Source organism: Brachycentrus maculatus, unplaced genomic scaffold, assembly GCF_059751285.1.
Source record: "Brachycentrus maculatus isolate JH-2025_06_01 unplaced genomic scaffold, ASM5975128v1 h1tg001406l, whole genome shotgun sequence".
NCBI classification, from domain to species: domain Eukaryota; kingdom Metazoa; phylum Arthropoda; class Insecta; order Trichoptera; family Brachycentridae; genus Brachycentrus; species Brachycentrus maculatus.
The window spans coordinates 18,487-27,729 of record NW_028282055.1 but is presented as its reverse complement, the minus strand read 5'-3'; positions in this window follow the sequence as shown (position 1 = coordinate 27,729).

The following is a 9,243-nucleotide window of genomic DNA, read 5'->3' as shown; positions in this document are numbered from 1 at the left end:
ATACACCTCTCCCTGAATGAACCCAAATGAATAACTTTGCGATGCTGAAAATTAATATTAAGTATTGTCGATACAGTATACTTTGCAGTATGACTATCGAATTTCGATGATGCAGATTTGTTCAGCATGCAATTATAAACAAAATGGAAATTAATCTTAAAGCATTGCCATAATGCTTCATTCACAAACGCCCAATAGCATTTCTATGCACTTGCTCCTCATGTGGAATTCCTAATCCATTTATCTGCGCTGATCTATCGTGCCAAGAGGTGCATGCACATCCCGTCCAGCATCTAGTGTCCGTTCAAAAGCTGAATGAGCTGCTTGAGCACAACACAGCATCCATGAATCTGCTACAGAGCAAAGCAAGAGGATACTACAAAGAGGTGAGACTGAGCATATGCCATGAAATATAGAAAATATCGGCAATGATGGTTCATGCCTTGTAATATAAGCACAGTCACCCTGTAATATCGAAGCTGAAGGAGCACAAGTTTAATGAAATAACGCCTCAACGAATGTTCCAATTAGTTTCTTACTTGAGAGGATCCAGATCGGAGAGAAACAGCATGTAATTCGTGAAAAATTAAATCTATGAAGAAATCGAAAAAGTGGCCAAAAACATGAAAGCTCTCATTCAGACGATCGAGTTCAGAAAGACAATGCTTTACGATCTGATTGATGTCAAGAGCATCCAGAATTTGTCGCCTGCCAACATTGATACAAGCATTCTATAATCTGAATAATAATTCAGAGTTGTAATTTCCATGCTGGAAAGAAGGTTTAAAAAAAGTGCCACGGAATGGTAGCTCATTCATCGAGCCTCAGACCATCAATTTTCAGCGAATTCTTATATGCTCAATATGTAAAACCGTACCCATATTCTAATGATCTTCAAAACCGACAACAATCGCAAATTTGGCAGTTTTCTAAATTGCAAAGTGGATAAGAAAGAGGGATGGCTTTGCGATGGGACAGGCAATTCATTCATATTTAGCCTCGATCATAACTAAATTTATCCAATTCGATCGTAGGCCAAGTTCAGAGTGAAAGCAGCATTCATTGGGGACAAAGGACCACAAATCGGGTCAGGATGCGATATCTATATATCGGACAGCTGCGATAAGAACTATAATAGCGGTGCGAACCTTGGCGGAAGCTACTAATTGCCATCACAAATTAAAATTGGATCGAAATAAGCCAAATAGCTTTTAGCAGGCGAAGAGAATTTCAAAGTGGTTGAATACGAAGTATATGAGCTGCATTGAAATTATATATTTGTATCAACCTCTATTGGTCAATATTTACTTTATTTTCAGAGTTTTGATATTAGCTGAGTCATTTTGTTGCTTGGCTTTGTCCTTTGTTTAAAATGTAAACTGCGCATCGATGATTCCTACTCGAATGGCTATTCTATAATAATACGTACGAAGACTAAAACAATCATTTGATTTCATTGCTTACGAGTTGATTCATTTACTTCCGAAAGTTCCATTCCTTGAGCATGCTCGTCGAGATCAAGTGGCTGAAAACTTCTTTCCTGTACCGATGATAGGTGTATATCATGTGAATAAGGTTAGCGAGCAACAGTACAAAAACCAATGCGAATACAAAATAAGTTGCAGTCACCTTTTGCTGTATCTATTAACTAGCCTTGTTCTCCAGGAGTCGATCATGTCTCCAGAGGTTCTCGCAAATTTTATTGAAGCCTTTTAAAACTTAATAGCCCTGCTAGAGTTTTTCTCTCACTTTGGTGAAGTTTACTTATTTGTTCTGCATTATCCTCTGTATCTCGCGGTTGATATTTAAGGCGATATTCCTGCTCACATAAAGGCTCTGGTCTTTCAACTAGGATGCCTATTTCTGAGTACATTCGATCCAATGGCGGCAAGGATCATCCTTTATTGTGTTTAAGATCTCTCTTTAAAAAAAGACTTGCCCCAAAATATCATCCAAACGAAGCCCTAATTGAAAGGAAATTTCGTCATCCACCACAACCATTTACTTTTTGGTTAGAGCTGCGAAATCTCTATGCTTTTGTGAGGCCAAGTAGTGGATTTGCTGGCTTTCAAATAGATACAAAACCCTTGAGGAAAAGGATAGCAACCCATAACTCCCAGTAAATTTAGAGTCGAAGTTAATGAACTGACTTTGGGCCAGATGATTTAAATTTATGCAAAAAGTGGCCATCGCTCCAATCATGACAAAAATATAGAAGCCAAGAGCGTGTTTTGAAGCATAAATATGGCCTTTTATTTACTGTTCGCTTGCCTTGTGCAAGAATTAGTTTATGGCCGTGAATGTTTGCTTTTCTCCTTATTCAGCTGTGCATACCGTTATCCGTCTATCGGATGAAAATCTCTCAAAATTATAGGAAAAGGCATCAAGTTCATCGTCGAGGGAAACGTCATCGGCTACCAATATTTTTCGATAAAGGCATTCCAGATCGTTTCTGAGTAAAGCATACTGAACAAAAATCGAGCCGAACATGAGTACTAGAACCGCGATTCCCCCGTAGAACATTATGCCTTGCTTGTTTTTGATTTAGCTGTGGATTCGGATGAAATCAATAGCATTTTTGGTAACGGCATTATCGAAGGTGGAGACCTCGTTAATAGTATTGAACGTGGAGATGCTCTAGTTGAGATAATCTAAATATCTCCAGCCTAGGTGTGGGAACTTGTTGACTTCCTATGCAAAGCTGAAGAATTAAATAAACAGTGTTCGAAGCCTGTCATGCAAATGAGAGTCTTCAACCTGGACAAACATGCACTATATGAATTATTTTTGGCTTGAGTATTATTGCACTTATTGCTCATAGATTTACATTTTGGTTCGCATCCTCTCGATTTCCATGAACATAACCTAGCTGACGAAAGGCTAATTAGTCAGCGGGTGTGTTGAGTTGATATGGCCCATCAATGTGATAATGGGGGCATAGAGCTTGGTCAAAACCAGACTTTCATAGTAGGAATTTTGGACATTATTCATGGAACGCACGATCAGAATATAGTTGTCCATCCCTCTCCCGATTAACAAGATAACCAAGATAATTATGACCAAGTCAAAAACAATTCTCAGAGATGTGTTGAAGATCGCATCTTTTAACGGATCGATGGATAACCTGTGCTATTCAACAATTTATTATTTCGAAAGCAATGGAGTATGCTCGAACTCCTCCCTGAGAATCAAATTCTGTGTTTAGGTTTTTTATGAGTCGGTTTCACTCACTGACTTCTCATAATGGCCCAGTAGCTTCATCGTCAGATAGTTAATCGCCCTTATCTTTTTCAAAATATTGTAATGCGAGCCCATTATGACCTTGTTTTATATGTCATACGCGATCGAAGATTCTATCTTCTCACTGCGTGACTCTTTCCAGGAGGATTACGAGGGCCTATAGATTTATCGCTTTTAGGATTCATTGATTTGGCAGATTCCAATGACTAGAATCGCCTCTTCAAATTGTTGAAACGACTTCAGAATAAGTTCAGATTCGTAAATCATCGAGGACTGTGAGATCAGATAATATGGGCCTTCATTGTGTAAATAGATTTGATTCGACTCCTTCTCGCTTTTCTCCATTATAATGTCATGTTCGCTGCGAAAGATGGGGGGAATGATATCTCTTAGTAGAATCGATGATTATTTTTTCAATTGCAGCTTTTGACAAAATGTGTTGTTGTAATACTTTATGCATTTCTACTTTCCATATGTGCAAATGAAGATGTCAGCACTCTTATGACTCTTTATTTCGAAGAGCTTGTCCTTCTCGGAATGTATTTCCTTCATTTTTTCCCTGTACTACGCGAGCGCATGGAGTGGGTTCTTCTTAATGTATCTTTCCAGGAGATATTTTAGTTACAGGAAACATAAATCTTCAGGGAATATAATTTACAGGAACTTAACTTGCTCTTCGATATTCTTTTTGAGAGTTGACTTTTAGAGTATAAATTGATTGCAAAACTCTAGATTTATTTTTGGTTTTCTCATTTCTATAAGGAACATTTGCTCGTTTTGAATATACTTATGGATCTGTTTGTTCACTTCGTCATACCTGAAGAATTCTAAGATGATACTTTGTTTTGCAATTTACTGACACTTGTGCTTCTTCAGCTTTTCATAACTTATTTCGAGGATTATTCGGGCTTATTTGCTTAAAACTGACTCGAAGCCCAAGAAATAGACATAATAGTATTGATAAATATCTTCGAAGCTCAAGTGATTGATGCTCATGAGCAGTTCGTAGAGAAATATGTTATAGTAATAGGAATTGTTCAGGTTCCTGAGGAATAATTTTTTACGCAGGGTGTACCCGAACACCAACAGCATTTGATCATTTTAATTTAATTACCTTACCTTCACAATTTTCCCTGGCAGTGTTTTTTCGGCTTTGCGAGTAAAGAGGTTTTGATAGTCTTTGGAAAGCTATCCCGAGTCGAATTTTTCACTATTTGCATCTTTTTCTTTCATCTTTGTATAAATGAACAGAACGAAATGATCACTAAACTCCAACCCATCAATTGTCTTCCGATTAATCTTGTTGAAGATTCGAGTGGCATAGTAGATCAGTAATAGTTCTGCCATCACAGAATTGTTACTCTTCGCGTAGTTATTTATATTCCAAATTAACTTTTGCTCCAGCATGTGCATCACAATTCTTGGAGGGCGCGAGACCAAATAAAATAGAACTGGAATCAGTAAGTAAAGTTGTGCAGTCGAATAGCCATTGACCCGCAGGATGAGCCCTATCAAAGATACCCAGCTCCATATTTCTAGCATGATGACACTCAACTCATGCTTGCAATGAAAATAGTTCGCGTTCAATACTTTATGAGTTGTAATGAAGAGTTGGGTGACCAATAAAAAGTATATAGTTGCATCTGTATTCCTCAATATACATAGCATAGAACCCACTGTTATTTTGCAAATTTATAGAACTTTCGTGGTGTTCTGAATTCTCTTTATTTGGTTATGGTCTGCTGTTTCATAGAAAAAATGGATTTTATAAATCCGCAGAAGTGTGGACAAGAGGATTGTGCTGCATCATGATAAAAGTACGTAAAGGGAACAACTAAGAGTATGAATAGCCATCTCTACACTTCCGAAGAGTTTTCAAATTATGTAATTCCTTGTGCCAACCAAAACGTTGTTAATGGCAGTCCAATTGCTTCAACTATTTCGATTAGGAACTGAGTCTGTTTTATAAAATAGAAGCTATAGTATGAAACACAAACTAGGCTGACTAAAATCGAGCCTATTATCACTCGAACACCCAGAGGAGGCTGCATAAAAATCTGAAGCAACTAGTTGTATGAGGGAGACGAGGAAGGGAGATAAAAATCAGAACTACTAAAGAGCAGCTGAGAGAGAAAGACGTAGTACAGGATCATCGTGATCCGTATAGAATCTGTGGAATATCAATATCATATCACAAATTTAAATCCGATTCCAAGCTCATTAAAATAATTCATAGGCAAATTCATTTTCTTTATATTATATAAGAATGGATGTATTCTATTCTAATTTGAATTTGAATTTATCTCGGTCGATCATCATACGAACTCTGTTCTTATCTTGAAATCTTCGGGCTCAATCACAAATCCTATCAATACTCTCATTGCATCAACAAGAACATCGATCTTCTTATATCTCTGCATTAAAGTGATCATCACAACTTTGACTTGCAGGATCGCCATTTGTTTTCCGATGCAAGCTCTTGGTCCACCATGAAATCCACAGGTTGAGTAGTGATGCAGGTTACTACATTCACCTGAAGTCCACCTCTCAGGCTTAAATGTTCCAGCATCAGGGAAGAATTTTTCGTTGTAATGGTTTACGATTGAGGTGTGACTGAAGACAACTCCTTTTTGAATTTTAATTCCTTTGAATTCGAGGTCTTTGATGGCAATTCGCGAAAAGATAAAGTTTCCTGGGCCCAGCATTCTTACTGACTCCTGTATCACTGCTTCTAAATAGGGCATTTCCTTGATGTCCTCGAACGAATATGTGTCATCCACCCCTGCCTTATCTTTGATTTATTGCCTAAACTTGGCCTCCACTTCTGGGTATTTGGAAATATAGTAAATCATGACTTGCAACAAATGAGAACTAGTATCAATACCGACAACCAGAAGAGTTCTTAGTTCGCTAAGTAGGTCTTGATCAGTATATGGAGCTTCATCCGGGTGTGTTATATGCCAAGAAAACAGGGCAGACAAAACATCGTTGGGAACATATTTCTCTTTCAAAGTCTCCAGAGCTTCTTTTTCTTGCTCCCTTCTTTTTTTAATATGGGCCATTCCCCACTAGTTGAGTGCATTCCATCGTTTATTGTAATATTTGTCCTTATTTCTGATGCTCAAGCTCCAAAAATTAACTCCGAAGAGCAATGAAATTGGATCAATAAATTCACTAAAGGCATCGTACACCAGATCTACTAACAGGCGGCCAGGATTTCTTCCATTCACTTTTTCCTTGGACATATCTTAGCCTTTAAAAAGTGCTGAGAATATTATTCTTGAGGCCACATCTGCAGTATAATCCATAACTGAGCATTACATTCCTTTTTAGTTTCCAGACTCCTTCTCATGGTCAAGGCAGCACCTCTTCACTTCTCTTTTCATTACATCCAACATTCCGATCACATATGAAAAGTTGAAGATAAAGTTGAGAGATCTTCGACGTCTTTTATAATTTGCCCCTTCGCTCGAAACCATGCCTTTGCCTATGACCCTCTCAATATAGTTCATAGCCATGCGCTCCTTATTGAAGACCATTTCTCTTTCCTTATTGCAAAACTCTTGAATCAACTCAGGAGATAGTGTCACTATCTCGACGTGGGTCACAGCATTGCAAATAAGCAAGTCAACGCCCTGATACTCAGTCATATACAGCTTCATCGAGTTGTCATAGAGCTCAATGCTGTTCACAAACACCTCGAACGAGGTATATCCGAATGTCTTGTGAGGAATCAGGCGGACCTTAAAGCCTTTTTTCTCAAACTACTTTTTGTAGTGTAACATGTTCCTCTTAGGAATCAAAACAAGGTAAGTGTAAAGCATAATTGCTAAGACAGCAATGATTGCTACAATCTCCTCTATCATGACAAATAAATTTATGAATAACCAATCATTTCACCATGATTTATAAATCAACAATGTTAGAGGAGGATAAAAGGCATGTAATTTTATTTTTGAGGAAATTTCATCAGGGAGCGAATATAGTTGAATCAATTCAAGCGAAAAATGGAAACAGGGGCTGGAATTGATAATAGCATCTTGCTTAATCTTTGGAGTAAATGCGAAAAGTGCATTTGAAAATAATAAAAGCACATTGATTGACACAGATTTTCTGCTACAATATTGAGCTTACTTCATTTCCAATTTCATCCAAGCTCCAAATGCCTCTCCGAAATTATATATAGTTTTAAAATTTCATTTATATTCAGAACTAATTAGGCGATGTCATTGGATCATCTGCTCAAGAATGACTCCAGCTACAACTAATATAAATGCGATTATGCTGCTGAATAAAGAGAAACGCAGAATCCTCAGGCTGAAATATTATTTTTGTATTATTTTGTGATATTTTAAACTCCATTAAACATTATACCCGAAGGAAATTCAGTTAGAACAAATGCCACAGCTTATTGATATGAAAGTTTGTCATGCCAGATCAGATTAGAGTTAATTCTAAAACAAACAATCAGCAGCACTTACTAGTTTTCTGCTTGGGCTCATTGCTCTAAATTTTGGAATTTTTATGGAGGGGATTCTCTAAGATGACGCTCTTCAACTTCTATTGCGATGTTTTGCCTTTAGCGCGCTTGCTTTCAACGCACAGTATTTCCCACAGGTCATTGATATTTTCACCATTTAAGCAAGAAACTTTTAAATGCAGCCACTTTCGCTACTCTATAAATTTGAGTTCGCTCTATTGAATTGGAATATTATTCTTGTTTTTGCCACTTTCTTTGCTGCTGCCTTCGAGTAAATCGGTTTTATTCGCGATGACGATCACTTTCTAGTGCTCGCAGGCGTTGGTGATTTCCTGTAGCCAATAGGTGAGCCCATTGTCGGCAAACCCCACTGATAGATCGTAGACTAATAATATTATGTCTGCTCCTTTGAGATGATTTGCAGAAACGGACCGATACCTTTACTGTCCTGCACTATCCCAAATCTGAAATCGATGCATTTTATTGCCGACTTCCTTGTCGATGTATTTAAAATCGATGCCGATCGTCGGATTCATTTTATATTCGAAGTCATTCTCAATCAGTCTTTTGATTAGGGAACTTTTTCCAACATCCATGTTCCCAAATAGGCACACCTTTATGTATTTATCGATGTTGTTGCTGTTCTTTTTGATGACGTGCTCTAAAACTGCATAATTAATTGCCGCTTTGGATTCGGTTTTGCAAATGAAGCATAGTGATATTTCAGACATCGAGGTGCAGTCGCTACAGAATGTATGGCCGCATGAGTGCACTAATGGCTTTCGCTGTTTAGTGTAGGCTGATTCACAATGTGAGCAATTCATTTATTTCTTAATAAATTAATTATATGATGATGATGATGATTTATTGCTGGCTATATAAATGCATCCACTTTTTATTCTTTGCTGTAAACCAGTTGATTTAGGCTGAGCTTTCATTCAGTAGCGGGGCCGTAACAATTATATCGGATTAATGCAAAGCTATTGACGGGACCTTTAACTCTTAGCATTAAATAATGGGATTATTATGATTAACATACTGTGATCATAGTCTTTCGTTCTATATTAAACTTTTCTAGGTTCTCAATTGTAGGTGATAGTTAGTTCATAAACTCTGCAAGTTTATGCAGAAAGCCGTTCCAGCTTCCACAACCTACATAAAGCACTGGGATGAAAGGATGTAAGATTGATCGAAAAGCCGACTTTTTTGGACAAATTTCCATCAGTGATTTGCTCAAATTATCACTGCCTTGCAATATAAATTGATCTCGTATTAATTTTATTATGATTTCATGGTTTATTGATTGTAATTTTATTATAATCTAAACATGAGTATACCTTCATAGTCATCCTTTCACAGCCGCAAAAAGTTCTATCTGAAGAAGCCTGCGCTGAGGAACGAGAAGCATCAATCAGCAACTAACATCTTCAGCCTCACTGCAGAGTAAGCACAGTAAAGATAAGCATACCCATAATTAAATCCCGAATAGCCCGAAGCCGTTGCGTACACCAAATCAAGGCAGT